At 39.2% G+C, this 19,963-nt stretch overlaps 1 protein-coding gene across 1 annotated transcript in view; it reads left to right on the forward strand.

Moving 5' to 3' along the window:
* Positions 1–19,963, forward strand: part of THSD7A (thrombospondin type 1 domain containing 7A) — a 493,154-nt gene that overhangs the window by 463,417 nt on the left and 9,774 nt on the right. The gene's annotated exons all lie outside the window — the stretch shown is intronic.

Consider the following 19,963-nt stretch of genomic DNA (forward strand, 5'->3'; position numbering starts at 1 on the left):
TAACCTTTTGACTGGGAAGTTAGTATGTATTCAAGACATTTCTAAGGAGAGAAAAACTGTACCTTTTCAGGTGCTATGATTAAGCCTCTTAACTGTGTATTCCTTATCACAGAGGCATATAAATGCAAAAGTATTGACTCCGTTGGGGCTGCCAGTAAAATATCATCCATATAATGGATGATCTTGCAATTAGGAAATTCTTTTCTACTGGAGAGTAAACAGTGATTTACATGATACTAACACATGGTAGGACTGTCTAGCATTCCTTGAGAAGTACTTTCCAATGAAATCAGTGAGCTGTCCTTTCATAATAGCTGGTATTGTAAAAGCAAATTTTTCTCTGTCTTGTTCTACAAAGGGAATAGTATAAAAGCAGTCTTTTAAGTCAGTAATGATTATAGGCCAATCTCAAGGAATCACCGTGCGGGAAGGGAGACCCTGTTAAAGGGGCCCCATAGGTTGCAAATCAGCACTGATAGTCCGTAAGTCATACAAAAATCTTCATTTACCATACTTTTTGGGAATAACATAAATGGGTGAATTCCAAGGCTATTTGATGGTTCCACATGACTGGCTCTTAATTGTTCCTCAACTAATTCATAGGCTGGTTGTCATTTCTCTCCCTTTAAACGTCACTGTTCTACCCAAATTTGATCTTGAGAGAGCACATCAGGATTATGGGAGGAATAACAACAGTGGCCATTTTAGAAAGGAGTTTGCTGTTCATATAATTCATTGAATTCTGCCCTCCATAGGAGGTATTGATTGGAAGCCAAAGTTGTTTTAGCTAGCACTGACCAGTCCCATGGGGTCACATGGAAGTTGTCTATGGCCTCAATTAATCCTTTCATAAAGGGACTAGCGGCTCTGTTCTCTGTAAGGCTTTTTCTCATCTCTTTAATCTCTTTATAAGTGTTGAAAGTAATGGGTTCATATACCTGATTGCCTTGTTGATCTTGCATCACTGGGCAGGCCAGGAGCTCCCCTTCTAATGCTGCTTGTCTAAGACAGGGTCCCATAACTGTAGTGTATCCCTTGTCTTTTTTCCAACTTATTGGGGGAGGTGGCTGAGGGAAAATCTCTGTCTCCTCTTTGGTATAATTACCCAGTTACAGTGAAGCTGAGTGAGGAGAGCAAGGCAGTAAGGTAGGTGGTGGTTTCTCCTCCTTCCCCTTTTTAGGCTCTTTTATGTGCTGTGTGGCCAAAGCAGCTCTAACTCCCATAGCGTTAAAGATGTTACTGGGACCTGTTGTCCTTGTGCATGTGATGTCGTTTAAGATTTCTTTCCACTTGTTCCCAGAGCTCTAGGTCTAGCATGCCTTCTTCAGGGAACCATGGGTTATGGGAGACAACAATTTGCATTAGGTCCCTTAATTAAGCCTGGGAAATGGAGGCTCCACTATCTTTAAGCTGCCATTCCAATACTTTTATATACTGTTTCTGTTGAGTGGATAACTGTTGTCCCATGATGAAACACTAGCTTGAAAAATCCCCCAAACTTGGAAATCCTGAGTGGGCACCAATGACTTACTGACTTGTGCAGTCTGTTCACCTTCGTTTTTGAGGGCTTCTTTGCAATCCATTGCAGCATTCCTCACATGGGGCATCAGCTGCCAGGTCTGTCCTGCAGATGCCAGCCGAGCAATGGCTGAAAGGAGAACTCAGACATAGGTATTCAGTAAAAGAGCTGCTAGGGAACTACTGGCAGAGTGAGCAATCTCAATAAGCTGGAGCTCGTAGCTTTTATTTAATTAATATTGTTATTCATCTTGCAGGGAGAAAGGTCGGTTTTGGACAACCTAAGTAAACAAGCCTATTTAGACAAACTCCCCTATATTCCCTTGTACCTACTCCTCACCCTTTGCCTCAGGGTAACAGAACAGCTGCCTACAGCTTATTCTCTCCCCTGAAGCTAGGCAAAAGCTTCTGGCTTTTCAAGGAGGTTTGCATCTTTCCCTATGGCTTCTCCCACCACCCTGACCGATCTCCTACACTATTACTGCTATATAGGAATACTTGTGATATTTACACATTGATTTTGTATCCTGAGACTTTGCTGAAGTTCTAATCACCCTAAGGAGATTTTGGACTGAGATTACGGTTTTGTTTTGGTTTTTTTCTACTTTATTGCCTGCCTTTTGCATTTTACTATAAAAAGCAAGAAGAAACTTTCACACAATGTAGAATGCAGTTCAGCTACATTTCTGCCACTATATAACAAGAATGGCCTTCTATTTTTCATTAACATACTCTTAATTTCCTTCTGAGCCCACACCAGAAACACTAATGTCTGAGGTTGCCTGTCAGCTTGTGGAGCTTTTGGGCTGAGATTATGGAGTTTTCTAAATATACAATTAAGTCATCTGCAAACAGAGACAGTTTGACTTCATCCTTTCCTAATTGAATACCCTTTGTTTCTTTTTCTTGCCTGACTGCCCTGGCCAGAACTTTGAATACTGTGTTGAACAGGAGTGGGGAGAGAAGGCATCCTTGTCTTGTGCTGGTTTTCAAGGAGAATGCTTCGAGTTTTTGCCCATACAGTACAACACAGCCTGCAAAAGGCAGGCTGTGGGTTTGTCATGAATAGCTTTTGAGATGCGTTCCATCGTTACCTAGTTACTGAGAGTTTTTACCATAAAGGGGTGTTGAATTTTATTGAAGGCCTATTCTGCATCTATTGAGATATTCATGTGGTTTTGTCATTGTTTCTGTTTATATGATGAATTATGTTTATTGATTTGTGTATATTGAACCAACCTTGCATCCTAGGGATGAAGCTGAATTGATCATGGTGGATAAGCTTTTTATGTGCTGCTGGACTTGGTGTGCCAGTATTTTATTGAGGATTTTGATGAATGTTTTGTTTTTCAGGGATATTGGCCTAAAATTTTTTTTGTTATTGTGTCTCTGCTAGGTTTGGTATCAGGTTGCTGCTGATCTCATAAAATGAGTTAGGCAGAAATCCCTCTTTTTCTATTGTTTGGAATAGTTTAAGATGGAATGGTACCAGCTCCTCTTTGTACCTCTGGTAGAATCTGGCTGTGAATCTGTCTGGTCCTGTACTGTTTTTGGGTGGTAAGCTATTAATTACTGCCTGAATTTCAGAACCTGTTATTGGTCTATTCAGGGATTTAATTTCTTCCTGGTTTAGTCTTTATGTGTCCAGGAATTTATCCTTCCTTCTAGATTGTCTCATTTATTTGCATAGAGGTGTTTACAGTATTCTCTGATGCTAGTTTGTATTTCTGTAGGATTGGTGATGATATCCCTTTTATTGTGTCTATTTGATTCTTCTCTCTGTTTTTGGCTAGCAGTCTATCTATTTTGTTAATCTTTTTGTAAAACCAGCTCCTTGCATTCATTTTTTTTTTGAAGGGTTTTTCCTGTCTCTGTATTTTGAGTTCTACTCTGATCTTAGTTATTTCTTATCTTCTGCTAGCTCTTGAATGCTTGCTCTTGTTTCTCTACTTCTTCTAATTGTAATGTTAGGGTGCTGATTTTAGCTCTTTCCCACTTTCTCCTGTTGGCATTTAGTGCTATAAATTTCCTTCTAAACACTGCTTTAGCTGTGTCCCAGAGATTCTGGTATGTTGTTTCTTTGTTCTCACTGGTTTCAAAGAAATTATTTATTTCTGCCTTAATTTTATTATTGGCTCACTAGTCATTCAGGAGCAGATTTTTCAGTTTCCATGTAGTTGTGCAGTTTTGAGTGAGTTTCTTAATCCTGAGTTCTAATATGATTGTGCTGTGGTCTGAGAGATTGTTATGACTTCTGTTCTTTTGGATTTGCTGAGAAGTGTTTTACTACCAATTCTGTGGTCAGTTTTAGAATAAGTGTGATGTGGTGCTGAGAAGAATGTATATTCTGTGGTTTTGGGGTGGAGTGTTCTATAGATGTTTGTTTATTAGCTTTGCTTGGTCCAGATCTGAGTTCAAGTCCTGGATATCCTTGTTAATGTTCATCTCATTGATCTGTCTAGTATTGACATTGGGGTGTTAAAGTCTTCCACTATTATTGTGTGGGAGTCTAAGTCTCTTTATAGGTCGTTAAGAACTTGCTTTATGTATCTGGGTGCTCCTGTATTGGGTGTGTATATGTTTACGATCGTTAGCTCTTCTTGTTGCATTGATCTCTTTACCATTATGAAATGCCCTTCTTTGTTTCTTTAAAGTCTGTTGTATCAGAGACTAGGATTGCGACACCTGCTTTTTTTTTTCTTTTCATTTGCTTGATAAATATTCTTCCATCTCTTTATTGTGAGCCTATGTGTGTCTTCATACATGAGATGGGTATCCTGAATATAGCACACCAATGAGTCTTGACACTTTACCCAATTTGCCAGTCTGTGCCTTTAAATTGGGGTATTTATCCCATTTACATTTACGGTAAATATTGTTATGTGTGAGTTTGATCCTGTCATTATAATGCTAGCTGGTATTTTGCTCAAGAGTTGATGGAGTTTCTTCATAGTGTCAATGGTCTTTACAATTTGGTAGGTTTTAGCAGTAGTTGGTACTGGTTTTTCCTTTTCATATTTAGTGCTTCTTCAGGAGCTCTTGTAAGGCAGGCCTGGTGGTGACAAAATCTCTTAGCATTTGCTTGTCTGTAAAGAATTTTATTATTTCTCCCTTACTCATGAAGCTTAGTTTGGCTGGATAGGAAATTCTGGGTTTTCTTTAAGAATGTTGAATACTGTCCCCCATTCTCTTCTTGTAGAGTTTCTGCCAAGAGATCTGTTGTTTGTTAGTCTAATGGGCTTCCCTTTGTGGGTAACCCAACCTTTCTCTCTGCCTGCCCTTAATATTTTTTCCTTCAATACTGGTGAATCTGATGATTATGTGCCTTGGGGTTGCTCTTCTTGAGGAGTATCTTTGTGGTGGTCTATGTATTTCCTGAATTTGAATGTTGACCTATCTTGCCAGGGTGGGGTAGTTCTCCTGGATAATATCCTGAAGAGTGTTTTTCAACTTGGTTCCATTCTCTTCATCACTTTCAGGTATACCAATCAAATGTAGGTTTGGACTTTTCATATAGTTCATATTTCTTGGAGGCGTTGTTCATTCCTTTTCATTCTTTTTTCCCTAATCTTGTCTTCACACTTTGTTTAATTAATTTGATCTTCTGTCTCCTTTCTTCCACTTGATCGATTCTACTGATGATATTTGTGCATGCTTTACAAAGTTCTCATGCTGTGTATTTCAGCTCCATCAGGTCATTTATGTTCTTCTCTAAACTGGTTATTCTAGTTAGCAGTTTCTATAACCTTTTATCAAGGTTCTTAGCTTCCTTTTATTGGGTTAGAACATGCTCCTTTAGCTGGAAGGAGTTTGTTATTACCCACCTTCTGAAGCCTACTTCTGTCATTCTGTAAAATTCATTCTCCATCCAGTTTTCTTCCCTCGCTAGGGAGGAGTTGTAATCCTTTGGAGGAGAAGGGGTTTTTCTTCATCTTCATGGATTTATCTACCTTTGGTTTTTGATGTTGGTAACCTTCAGATGGAGTTTCTGTGTGGATATCCTTTTTGTTGCTGTTGATGGCTATTCCTTTTTGTTAGTTTTCTGTCTGTCTAACAAACAAACAGTGAAGACCCTCTGCTGGAGGTCTGCTGGGGTTTGCTGGAGGTCCACTTCACACACTGTTTTCTTGGGTATCACCAGCAGAGGCTACATAACAGCAAAGATTGCTGTCTGTTCCTTCCTCTGTAAGCTTCATCCCACAGGGGAACTTGCCGGATGCCAGCTAGAGCTTTCCTGTTTGAGGTGTCAGTTGACCCACTTGAGGAGGCAGTCTGTCCCTTAGCAGAGCTCAAGCGTTGTGCCAGAAGACCCACTGCTCTCTTCAGAGGTGGCAGGCAGGAATCATTAAGTCTGCTGAAGCTGTGCCCACAGCTGTCCCTTCCCTCAACTGTTCTGTCCCAGGGAGATGATAGTTAGATGTATAAGCCCCTAACTGGGGCTGCTGCCTTTCTTTCAGAGATACCCTGCTCAGAAAGAAGGAATCTAGAGAGGCAATCTGGCTACAGCAGCTTTGCAGACCTGCAGTGGGCTCTGCCCTGTTCAAACTTCCTGGAGGCTTTCTTTCTGTCTACTCAAACCTGAGTAATGATGGTCGCCTTTCCCCCACCAAGTTCAAGCATCCCAGGTAGACTTCAGACTGCTGTACTGGCAGCAAGAATTTCAAGCCAGTGGAGATTAGCTTGCTGGGGTCGATGGGGGTGAGATCTACTGACCTAGACCACTTGAATCCCTGGCTTCAGCCCCCTTTCCAGGGGAGTGAATGGTTCTCTCTTGCTGGCATTCCAGGTGTCACTGGGGTATGAAAAAATAATAAACTGCAGCTAGCTCGGTGTCTACCCAAATAGCCACCCAGTTTTGTGTTTGAAACCCAGGACTCTGGTGGTGTAGGCACTCGAAGGAGTCTCCTGGTTTGCAGGTTGCAAAGACCATGGGAAAAACATAGTATCTAGCTAAAGTGCATCATTCCTTATGGCAAAGACCCTCACAGATTCCCTTGGCTAGGGGAGGGAGTTCCCTAGCCCCTTGTACTTTCTAGGTGAGGAGACACTTCATCCTGCTTTGGCTCACCCTCCGTAGGCTGCATCCACTGTCTAGTCCCAATGAAATGAGCTGGGTACCTCAGTTGGAAATGCAGAAACCACCTGCCTTCTGCATTGATCTTCCTGGAAGCTGCAGACTGGAGCTATATTCGGCCATCTCTGATCCAGGATCTCTATATTGAAATTAAAAAAAAAAAAAAAAAAGTTGAATAGGGGAAAAACAACTGAGGAAAAATTCCCCCAGTTACAATGAGAGTATAACCTTGACAGTTTAAAAAAAATTTTTACTTATGAAAGTAGCCACCAAATCATAAAAATAAAATATTAGCTAACCAAATTAATATATTAATATGACTATAGTTCATTGTAGAAATGCAAAGACAACCAAATATTAGTAAAATCTATTAATGTAATTTGTCACATTAACAGAAATAAAGATGTTATTTTTAATACACATTAAAAGTTATTTTTAAAATTCAGTCCACCTTCACAATAAAAACTTGTAGACGAAACGAACTAGAAGAGAATCTTTTTACTCAGTAAATAAATAAAGTTTATCAAAATTTTACACAAACATTATATATGGGGAAACATTAGAGGCAGGTTCTTGCAATCAGTAGCAGGACAAGGATACCACTGTTTGAAGGGGAGGTTACAGCCAAGTGTAATCAGAAGTTTAAGAATTGAGGGGATTTCCACCAAGATGGCCGAACAGAAACCGCTCTGGTGCACAGTTCCCAGTGAGAGCAACACAGAAGGGGAGGTATCTCCACATTTCCAACGGAGGTACCAGGTTCATCTCACTAGGACTTGTTAGCCAGCGGGTGCAGCCCAAAGAGGGTGAGCCAAGGCATAGTGGGGCATTGCCTCACCGAGAAGCACAAGGGACCAGAGAACTCCCTCTCATAGCCAGGGGAAGCCAGTAGGGACTTTTCCTGACACTCTGGCGTAGATACTAGGCTTTCCCATGGTCTTTGCAATCCACAGATGAGGAGACTCACTCCAGTGCATAAAACACCAGCACCCAACTGGGTGGCCATTTTAGCCACAGCAGTTTTCTTTTTTCTTCTCATACCCCAGTGACGCCTGGAACGCCAGGGAGGAAGTGATCTGGCTCCGTGGGTCCCACCCCCACGAAGACCAGCAAGCTAAGATCCACTGGCTTGAAATTCTCGCAGCCAACCCAACAGTCTGGGCTTGACCTGGGATGTTCAAGCTCCGTGTAGGGAAGGTCGTCTGTCATTGCTGAGGCTTGTGTATGCTGTTTTAACCTTGCCTGTGTAAACAAAGTCACCAGGAAGCTTACACAGCAAGTGGGCAGAGCTCACAGCAGCTCAGCAAGGTAGAGGGCATCTCCTCTTGCTGGGCGGGGCATCTCTGTAAAAAGGCAGCAGCCTGTCAGGGACTTATAAATAAAGCCCCACCTTCCTGGGACAGAGCACACGGGAAAAGGGGTGCTTGTGGGTTCAGTTTCCACAGACCTAAACGTCCCTGCTCAGCAGCGCTGAAGGGAGGAACGTATCTCCCAGCACAGTGCTTCAACTCTCATAAGGAACAGACTGTCTCCTCAAGTGGCTCCCTGACTCCTGTGTATCCTGACAGGAGGACACTTTCCAGCAGGGGCTGACAGACACCTCCTACAGGAGAGCTCTACTGGCATCTGGCGTGTACCCTTCTGAGATGAAGCTACCAGGGGAAGGAACAGGCAGCAATCGTTGCTATTTTGCAGCCTCTGCTGGTGATTCCCAGGCAAGCAGGGTCTGGAGTGAACCTCCAGCAAAACTCAGCAGACCTGCAGCAGAGGGGCCTGACTGTTAGAAGGAAACTAACAAACAAAAAAAAATAGTTTCAACATCAACAGAAAGGACATCCACTCAAAGACCCCATCCAAACAAACAACACTAACTTCAAAGAAAGACCAAAGGTAGATAAATCCATGAAGATGGGATAAAAGCAGTGCAAAAAGGCTGAAATCTCCAAAAACCAGAATGCCTCCTCTCCTCCAAGGGATCACAACTCCTCACCAGCAAGGGAACAAAACTGGATGGAGAATGAGTTTGATGAATTAATTGAAACAGGCTTCAGAAGGTGGATAATAAGCTTCTCCAAGCTAAAGGAGAATGTTCTAACCCAATGTAAGGAAGCTAAGAACCTTGAAAAAAGGTTAGACGAAATGGTAACTAGGATAACCAGCACAGAGAATATAAACAACTTGATGAAGCTGAAAAACACAGCACAATAGCTGAATCAATCAAGTGGAAGAAAGGATATCAGAGACTGAAGATCAACACAGTGAAATAAAGCGAGAAGGCAAGATTTGAGAAAAAAGAGTGCAAAGAAATGAACGAAGTCTCCAGAAATAGGGGATTATGTAAAAAGACCTAATCTACATTTGATAGGTGTACCTGAAAGTGATGGGGAGAATGAAACCAAGTTGGAAAAAACTCTTCAGGTTATTATCCAGAAGAACTTCTTCAACCTAGCAAGGCAGGCCAACATTCAAATTCAGGAAATACACAGAAAACCATAAAAATATTCCTCGAGAAGAGCAACCCCAAGGCACATAATCATTAGATTCACTGGGGTTGAAATGAAGAAAAAAATGTTAAGGGCAGCCAGAGAGAAAGCTTGGGTTACCCACAAAGGGAAGCCCATCAGACTCACAGCAGATCTCTCTCTTGGCAGAAAACTTAAGTTTCTTCTGAGAAGACTTCTTACAAGCAAGAAGAGAATGGGTGCCACTATTCAGCATCCTTAAAGAAAAGAATTTTTCAACACAATATTTTCTATACCGCCAAACTAAGCTTCATAAGCAAAGGAGAAATATAATTCTTTATAAACAAGCAGCTGCTGAGAGATTTTATCATAAACAGGCATGCCTTACAGGAGTTCCTGGAGGAAGCACTAAACATGGAAAGGAACAACCAGTACCAGCCACTGCATAAAAATCCCAAATTATAAAGACCATTGACACTATAAAGAAACTGTATCAACTAATGGGCAAAACAACCAGCTAGCATCAAAATGGCAGGATCAAATTCACACATAACAATATTAACCTTAAATATAAATTGGCTGAATTCCCCAATCAAAAGATACAGACTGGCAAACTGAATAAGGAGTCAAGACCCATTGGAATGCTGTATTCAGGAGAACCATCTCACATATGAAGACACACATAGGCTTAAAATAAAGAGATGGTGGAAGATTTACTAAGCAAATGGAGACCAAAAAAGCAGGAGTTGCAATCCTAATCTCTGATAAAACAGAGTTTAAAGCAATGAAGATCAAAAGAGACAAAGAAGGGCATTACATAATGGTAAAGGGATTAATGCAACGAGAAGAACTAACTATCCTAAATATATATGCACCCAATACGGGAGCACCCAGATACATAAAGCCAGTTCTTAGAGACCTACAAAGAGACTTAGACTCCCACACAATAATAGTGGAAGACTTTAACATCCCACTGTCAATACTAGACAGAGCAATGAGACGACAGAAAATCAACAAGGATATCCAGGACTTGAACTGAGATCTGGGCAAAGCAGACCTAATAGACATCCACAGAACTCTCCACCCAAATCCACAGAATATACATTCTTCTCAGCACCACATCACACTTACTCTAAAATTGACCACATAATTGGAAGTAAAACGCCCCTTAGCAAATGCAAAAGAATGGAAATCATAACAACCAGTCTCTCAGACCACAGTGAAATCAAATTAGAACTCAGGATTAAGAAACTCACTCAAAACCACACAACTACATGGAAACTGAACAATGTGCTCCTGAATGACTACTGAATAAATAATGAAATGAAGGCAGAAATAAAGATATTCTTCAAAACCAATGAGAACAAAGACACAACGTACCAGAATCTCTGGGACACATTTAAAGCAGTGTCTACAGGGAAATTTATAACACTAAATGCCCACATGAGAAGCAAGGAAGGATCGGAAATTGACACTGCAATGTCACAATTCAAAGAACTAGAGGAGCAAGATCAAGTAAATTCAAAAGCTAGCAGAAGACAAGATATAACTAAGACAAGAGCAGAACTGAAGGAGATGCAAAAAGCCCTTCAAAAAATCAGTGAATCCAGGAGCTGGTTTTTTGGAAAGATCAACAAAATAGATAGATTCCTAGCCAGACTAATAAAGAAGAAAAGAGAGAAGAATCAAAGAGATGCAATAAAAAATGATAAAGGGGATATCACCACCAATCCCACAGAAATACAAACTGTAACATCAGAGAATATTACTAACACCTCTATGCAAATAAACCAGTAAATCTAGATGACATTGATGATTCCTGGACACTTACACCCTCACAAGACTAACCAGGAAGAAGTTGAATCCCTGAATAGACCAATAACAAAGTCCGAAATTGAGGTAGCAATTAATTCCCTACCAACAACAAAAAAAATTCTGGAACAGATGGGTTTACAGCCTGATTCTGACAGAGGTACAAAGAGGAGCTGGTACCACTCCTTCTGAAACTATTCTGACAATACAAAAAGAGAGAATACTCCCTAACTCATTTTATGAGACCAGCATCATCCTGATACCAAAACCTGGCACAGACACAACTAAAAAAGAAAATTTCAGGCCAATATCCATGTTGAACACTGATGCCAAAATCCTCACTAAAATACTAGCAAACCGAATCCAACAGTACATCAAAAAGCTCATCCATCACAATCAAATCAGCTTCATCCCTGGGATGTCAGGCTAGTTCAACATATGCAAATCTATAAATGTAATCGATCACATAAACAGAAACAAAGACAAAAACCACATGATTATGTCAACAGATGCAGGGAAGGCCTTTGACAAAATTCAACAGCACTTTATGCTAAAAACTCTCAATACACTAGGTATCGATGGAACATATCTCAAAATAATAAATGCTATTTGTGACAAACCCACAGCCAATATCATACTGAATGGGCAAAAACTGGAAGCATTCCCTTTGAAAACTGGCACAAGATAAACATGCCCTCTCTCACCACTCCTATTCAACAGAGTATTGGAAGTTCTGGCCAGGGCAATCAGGCAAGAAAAAGAAATAATGCATATTCAATTAGGAAAAGAGGAAGTCAAATGGTCTCTATTTGCAAACGACATGATTGTATATTTAGATGACACCACTGTCTCAGCCCAAAATCTCCTTAAGCTGATAAGCAATTTCAGCAAAGTCTCAGGATACAAAATCAATGTGCAAAAATCACAGGCATTTTTATACACCAGTAATAGACAGTCAAATCATGAGTGAACTCCCATTCACAAATGCTACAAACAGAATAAAATACCTAAGAATACAACAAGGGATGTGAAGGACCTCTTCAAGAGGAACTAAAAAGCACCACTCGAGGAAATGAGAAAGGACACAAACAGACGGAAATACATTCTATGGTCATGGTTAGGAAGAATCAATATCATGAAAATGGGCATACTGCCCAAAGTATTGTATCAATACAATATCCTCATCAAGCTACCATTGACTTTCTTCACAGAATTGGAAAAAACACCTTAAATTTCATATGGAACCAGAAAAGAGCTCGCATAGCTAAGGCAATCCTAAGAAGAAGAAAAACAAACAAAAAAAAAGCTCGAGGCATCACACTACCTGACTTCAAACTTACTACAAGGCTACAGTAATCAAAACAGCATGGTACTGGTACCAAAACAGACATATAGACCAATGGAACAGAAAAGGAGCCTTAGAAATAATGCCACACACCTACAGCCATCTGATCTTTGACAAACCTGACAAAAACAAGCAATGGGGAAAGGATTCCCTATTTAAACGTATAAATGGTGTTGGGAAAACTGCCTAGCCATATGCAGAAAGCTGAAACTGGATCCCTTATTTATGCCTTATACAAAAATTAACTCCAGATGGATTAAAGATGTAAACATAAGAACTAACACCATAAAAACCCTACAAGAAAACCTAGGCAATACCATTCAGGACATAGGCATGGGCAAGGACTTCATGACTAAAACACCAAAAGCACTGACAACAAAAGCCAAAATAGACAAATGGGACCTAATCAAACTCCACAGTTTCTGCACAGCAAAAGAAACTATCATCAGATTGAACCAGCAACCAACAGAATGGGAAAAACTTTTGCCATCTACCCAGTTGACAAAGGGCTAATATCCAGAATCTATAAATAACTTAAACAAATTTACAAGAAAAAAACAACCCCATCAAAAAGTGGGTGAAGGATATGAACAGAAACTTCTCAAAAGAAGACCTTTATACAGCTCACAAACATATGAAAAAATGTTCATCATCACTGGTCATTAGAGAAATGCAAATCAAAGCCACATTGAGATACCATCTCACGCCAGTTAGAACAGTGATCATTAAAAAATCAGAAGACAACAGATGCTGGAGAGGATATGGAGAAATAGGAACACTTTTACACTGTTGGTAGGAGTGTAAATTAGTTCAACAATTGTGGAAGACAGTGTGGCAATTCCTCAAGGATCTAGAAATAGAAATACCATTTGACCCCGCAATCCCATTACTGGGTATATACCTAAAGGATTATAAATCATTCTATTATAAAGATGCACATATGTTTACTGCGGCACTGTTCACAATGGCAAATACTTGGAACCAACCCAAATGCCCATCAATGATAGACTGGATAAAGTAAATGGGGCACAGATACACTATGGAATACTATGCAGCCATAAAAAGGATGAGTTCATGTCCTTTGTAGGGACATGGATGAAGGTGGAAACCATCATTCTCAGCAAACTGACACAAGAACAGAAAACCAAACACCGCATGTTCTCACTCATAAGTGGGAGTGCAACGATGAGAACACACGGACACAGGGAGGGGAACATCATACACCAGGGAATGTTGGGGGATACGGGGCTAGGGGTGAGATAGCATTAGGAGAAATACCTAATGTAGATGACTGGATGAGGGATGCAGCAAACTACCATGGCACATGTATACAAACAAACCTGCACATTCTGCACCTGTGTACCCCAGAAATTATAATAATTGAAAATTTAAAAATTAAATTATTTTCATAGTATATGAATTTCATGTTTTAGAGAATCAAGATAATTTATAGACCACTGTTTTGAAGTAAGAAAATTCAGAAACATTGTACAGTTTTAAAACCAATACACGAAATGCTTTTTTTAACAGCAAAACTCTGTCATAAAATTTAATTAGAAAAAATGCATTGACAATAAAAGTAAAACTATAAAAAATAAATCTAACAAAACTCATGTAAGACAGGTATGGAAAATTTTTTAAATCTTTTGGAAGACATAAAGAAAAAACTAAAACATTAGTGAAACAGTATTTATGGATAAAATCCTCATTATAACATGTAAATTTTATACAAACTTACCTATAAAATGTATATAATTTGAACAGGTTGTTAATGTAATCTGAGAAATTAACTCAGAGGGGTTAAAGGCCAAGAAGATCCCAGAATGTTTTTAAGAAGGAAAAGTAGGAGAAGAACTCAAGGGACTTACATAAGTTTATATCAAGACTTTCTCTAAAGCATCAATAGTTAAAAAGGGTAACTGATCAACAATAAAGCCATTAGACTAAAAGAATAGAAAAGAGAATCTCCATGACAAATTCTTATATAGATAAGTGACAGAGGGAAAGTCAGTGGGAGAACCAATGGATGAATAATATTGCCAAAATGTGTTATCCATATCAAGTTTTAAAAATATCCTCAGCTTACATCATACAAAACTATATTTTAGATAAATTATAGATCTAATGATGAAAAACAAACTGTAAAATACTTAAATATAAGAGAATATTTTTGTGAACTCAAGGTAGAGAAAGATTTCCTAATATGACACTAAAAGCACAAACCAAAGTGGAAAGGATTTTAAATTTCTTTAAATTAAAATTTAAAACTTCTACACAGTAAAAGAGATCACAAACAAGGTTACAACAAGCCATGAACTTGGAAAATACAATTTCAAAGGATTTGTGTCTAGAATAGCAAATCTAAAATTTTTTGATCCAAAACAAGTTAATAGTCTTAAAATTGTTGAGGACTCAAAAGATCTTTTCTTTTCTGATATGTATAATTTAAAAAATAGAAAATGTGTAACTTTTTTAATGTTTATCAATTTATTTAAAATAATCAAAAAACAAAATTGCATATTACTGTAAATAAATTTCCTGCAAAATAAGTTCACCATAACAAATGGAAAATAACTTTAATGACAAGAGTGGTCTTGTCTGAATTCTTGCAAATCTCTATAGAGTCGAAAGGAAGACAGTTCAATTCTCTTACCTGCTTCTGCATTTAATTTACTGCAACCTTATTTTAGTTTATGTATATAAAGAAAATCCAACCTTACACGGATTGTAGTTGCAAAGGGGAAATCCTCACGCACACTATGAAACAATGTCAACGTCTCCCAGAGTCTCTAAACTGCACTTTTAAGAATCACTGTTCTGGGGGAGGGGGCAGGATGGCTGAGAGAAGGCAACACCAGAATGTAGCTCCCAGCGAATGAGACGCAGAGGGCTAGAGGATTTCCCGATTCCAAACGAGGTGCCAAGTTCATTTCTGTGGGGCTGATAGGGCACTGAAAACAGCCCAGGGAAGGAGCCACAGGGTGGGAGCCGCCCAGGGGTGCAAACCAAGACAGGGAAACCAGCTCAGAGGATCTGGCAGGGGCAGAATTTCACCCCCTCAGTGCTCCAATTCGGATCCTGTGCTTACCTCATCCCTCCTTCAACCCACAGTCCACGAGAGCCCTGCCAGACTGAGGGGCGCTGTGGGTTGTCAATGCAAATCTGAGCTGTGGCTCCCGCGGGGCACAGCAAGTTGTTGCATGGACCTGGGCGGAAGTTTGGACTAACGCCAGCAGGACGGACTGTTCCACAGAGGGAGGCAGAGTTGAAAGCAGGGAAACAGGCCATAAGGCCAGCAGGCCCCACCCCCACAGAACTCAAACTGAAGCCCTCACTAGAGAGCTTGGCAGCAAATACACCAGTTTGACCCCGAGCAGGCAGATCAAGCTTGGGGAAGGAGAGACACTATTGGGAGGGCGGGGCCAATCTCACCTGCAAACAAATTCCAGGGAAGGACCACCCACCCAACAACCTGACAGAATCTGAGACAGCCCAGCAATGCCTTTACAGGCCAAAAAAGATATAGCTCCAACGTCAACAGAAAGGACATCCACTCAGAGACTCCTCCTGAAATTACCAAATTCAAAGATCAAGGAGAGATAAATCCATGAAGATGGGGAAAAAAACAGTGCAAAAAGGATGAAACCATCAAAGACTGGAACACCTCTTCTCCTCTAAGGGATCACAACTCCTCACCATCAAAGAAACAAAAAAAGACAGAGAATGAATTTGACGAATTGACAGAAGCAGGCTTCAGAAGGTGGGTAATAACAAACTTCTCTGAGCTAAAAGACCATATTCTAACCCAATGCAAAGAAACTAAGAACCTTGAAAAAAGGTTAGAATAACCAGCTTAAAGAAGAACATAAACGACTTGATGGAGCTGAAAAACACAGCACCAGAACTTTGGAGGCATACACAAGTTTCAACAGCTGAATCGATCAGGCAGAAGAAAGGATATCAGAGATAGAAGATCAAATCAATGAAGTAAAATGAGAAAGCAAGATTAGATAAAAAAGAGTGAAAAAATGAACAAAAAGCCTCCAGGAACTATGAGATTATGTGAAAATACCTAATCTATGCTTGATTGGCATACCTGAATGTGACAGGGAGAATGAATCCAAGCTGGAAAACACTTCAAGGTATTATCCAAGAGAACTTCCCTGAACTAACAAGGCAGGGCAACATTCAAATCCAGGAAATACAGAGAACACCACAAAGATATTCCTCGAGAAGAGCAACCCCAAGGCACATAGTTGTCAGATTCACCAGGGATCAAATGAAGGGAAAAATGCTAAGGGTAGCAAGAGAGAAAGGCCAAGTAACCCACAAAGGAAAGACCATCAGACTCACAGCAGATCTCTTGGCAGAAACCCTACAAGCTAGAAGGGAGTGGGGGCCGATATTCAACATCTTTAAAGAAAAGAACTTTCAACCCAGAATTTCCTATCAGGCTAAACTAAGCTTTATAAGGGAAGAAGAAATAAAATTCTTTACTGACAAGCAATTGCTGAGAGAGTTTGTCGCAACAAGACCTGCCTTACAAGAGCTACTAAACAGGGAAAGGAACAACCAGTACCAGCCACTGCAAAAATGTACCAAACGGCAAAGAACAATGATGCAGTGAAGAAACTGCATCAACTAATGGGCAAAACAACCAGCCAGTAACAAAATGGAAGGACCAAATTCAAACATAACAATATTAACATTGAATGTAAATGGCCTAAATGCCCCAATCAAAAGACACAGACTGGCAAACTAGATAAAAAGTCAAGACCCATCGGTGTGCTATATTCAGGAGACCCATCTCACATGCAAAGACACATATAGACTCAAAGGGATGGAAGAAGATTTATCAAACAAATGGAGAGCAAAAAAAAAAAAAAGCAGAGGTAGCAATACTAGTCTCTAATAAAACGGACTTTAAACCAACAAAGATCAAAAGAGACAAGGGCATTACATAATGGTAAAAGGATCAATGCAACAAGAAGAGCTAACGATCCTAAATATATATGCACCCAATGCAGGAGCACTAAATATATATGCACCCAATGCAGGAGCACCCAGATACACAAAGCAAGTTCTTAATGACCTACAAAGAGACTTAGACTCCTGCACAATAATAGTGGGAGACTTTAATATTTCACTGAGAATACTGGACAGATCAACAAGACAGAAAGTCAACAAGGATATCCAGGACTTGAACTCAGATCTGGACAAAGCAGACCTAATAATAAATGGTGTTGGGAAAACTGGCTAGCAATGTGCAGAAAGCAGAAACTGGACCCCTTCCTTACACCTTATACAAAAGTTAACTCCAGATGGATTAAAGATTAAACATAAGAACTAACATCATAAAAACCCTAAAAGGAAACCGAGGCCACACCATTCAGGACATAGGCACAGGCAAGGACTTCATGACTAAAACACCAAAAGCAATAGCAACAAAAGCCAAAATAGACAAATAGGATCTAATTAAACTTAAGAGCTTCTACACAGCAAAAGAGACAATCATTAGAGTAAACTGGCAACCAATAGAATGGGAAAAAATTTTTGCAATCTACCCATCTGACAAAGGGCTAATATCCAGAATCTACAGAGAACTAAAGCAGATTTACAAGAAAAACAAACCCATTCAAAAGTGGTTGAAGGACATAAACAGACACTTTTCAAAAGAAGACAAATATGTGGCCAAAAATAAATATGAAAAAATGTTCATCATCATTGGTCATTAGAGAAATACAAATCAAAATCACATTGAGATACCATCTCACACCAGTTAGAATGGCGATCATTAAAAAATCAGGAGACAACAGATGCTGGAGAGGATGTGGAGAAATAGGAACACTTTTACACTGTTGGTGGGAGTGTAAATTAGTTCAGTCATTGTGGAAGACAGTGTGGCAATTCCTCAAGGATCTAGAAATAGAAATTCCATTTGACCCAGCAATCCCATTACTGGGTATATACCCAAAGGATTACAAATCATTCTATTATAAAGACACATGCACATGTATGTTCATTGTGGTGCTGTTTACAATAGCAAAGGCCTGGAACCAACCCAAATGCCCATCAATGATAGACTAGAAAAAAAAAGGTGGCATATATACACCATGGAATACTGTGCAGCCATAAAAAAACGACAAATTCGTGTCCTTTGTAGAGACATGGATGAATCTAGAAACCGTCATTCTCAGAAAACTGACAAAAGAACAGAAAACCAAACACCGCATGTTTTCACTCATAGGCGGGTGATGAACAATGAGAACACTTGCACAGAGAGAAGGGAACAACACTCACAGGGCTAGGTGGGGGGGGGGGGGAGGGGGAGGGAAGGAAAGGCAAGAGGGGAGGGGAGGATGGGGAGGGATAACACTGGGAGAAATGCCTGATGTAGGCAACGGGGGAGTGGGAGATGGAGATAGCAAATCACCATGGCATGTATGTACCTATGCAACAACCCTGCAGGATACAGGATGTGCACATGTACCCCAGAGCCCAAATACAATACAATACAATAAAATACAAAAAAAATAGAATCACTGTTCCAGAAGGAAGAATTTCTACAATTCAATGAGAAAAAACATAGATGTCAGTAGTTGGGGGAAAAAGGTCAAAGGTTTAAATAAGTAGTTTGCATAACAGGAGATCCACATGTCCCAAAACATTTAGGTTACTGTTCATTAACTTTATTAATCAAGGAACTTTAATTTAAAATAACTTTCCATACCCAAAAGACTAACCAAAAAAAATTTAAATCTGGCAATTATAAATTTTCATGAGTGTTTAAAGGAATGGCAATCTTTATGCACTGCTGATGGATTTGTAAATTGTCACCTTTTGCAGGAAAAAAATGAGCAATATTTAATAAAGTTTTAGCTATCCATACAGTGATACCCAGAAATTTCTCTTCTAGATATACAACTTAAAGAAGCACCAGGGCATTCGCACAAGGTTTACTTTCAAGGCATTGTTTGAATAACAAAATTAAAAATAACCTAATAGAAGAAATAGCTAAATAAACTGTGTTATGTATTACAATGAAATTCTATGTGGCAGTTAAAATAAACTGACTGTACTACATTTTTAAAAATCACTTAGAAATATTTCACCTGTAACATTGACTAAGTTTCAGAATGCTACATAGGGTACTTTTTTAAATTTATGACTGCAAAAAAATATCATATATCATTTCTGTAGATAGTAATTATGTGTGTGTGCATACAGTGAAATAACTAAAAGCATAACAAAGTCATACATCTACTTCAGAATAGTAGGTACTGCTGGACGGACAGGAAGGGTGTTCAGAGCAGGAAAGAATACAATTCTACCTCATGTTTTATTCATCAACAAACTAATGAAAACTGAAGTAAATAAGGATAAATAATATTTGTTAAAATTGTATGATATATAGAGTAATTCTCTCTATATAGAGAATACATAGAGAATATAGAGATAGATAAAGAGCTCTCTCTATATATCTATATAGAGAGAATATATATATATTCTCTCTATATAGTTATTTATATATTTAATATATTTATATTTATAGTAAATATAGTTATTTACATATATATACACCCTCTCTCTCTCCCTCTCTATATATTCTCCAGGTATTCTCTCATTCTCTCTCTCTCTCTATATATATATACACACACACACACACACACACACACATATATACATATATATATGTGTGTGTGTGTGTGTATATATAGTTATTCTCCATATCTGACTGTATATTTATTGCAT

Source organism: Aotus nancymaae, unplaced genomic scaffold (assembly GCF_030222135.1).
Source record: "Aotus nancymaae isolate 86718 unplaced genomic scaffold, 86718_ANA_hifiasm-v0.15.2.pri h1tg000025l, whole genome shotgun sequence".
Taxonomy (NCBI): domain Eukaryota; kingdom Metazoa; phylum Chordata; class Mammalia; order Primates; family Aotidae; genus Aotus; species Aotus nancymaae.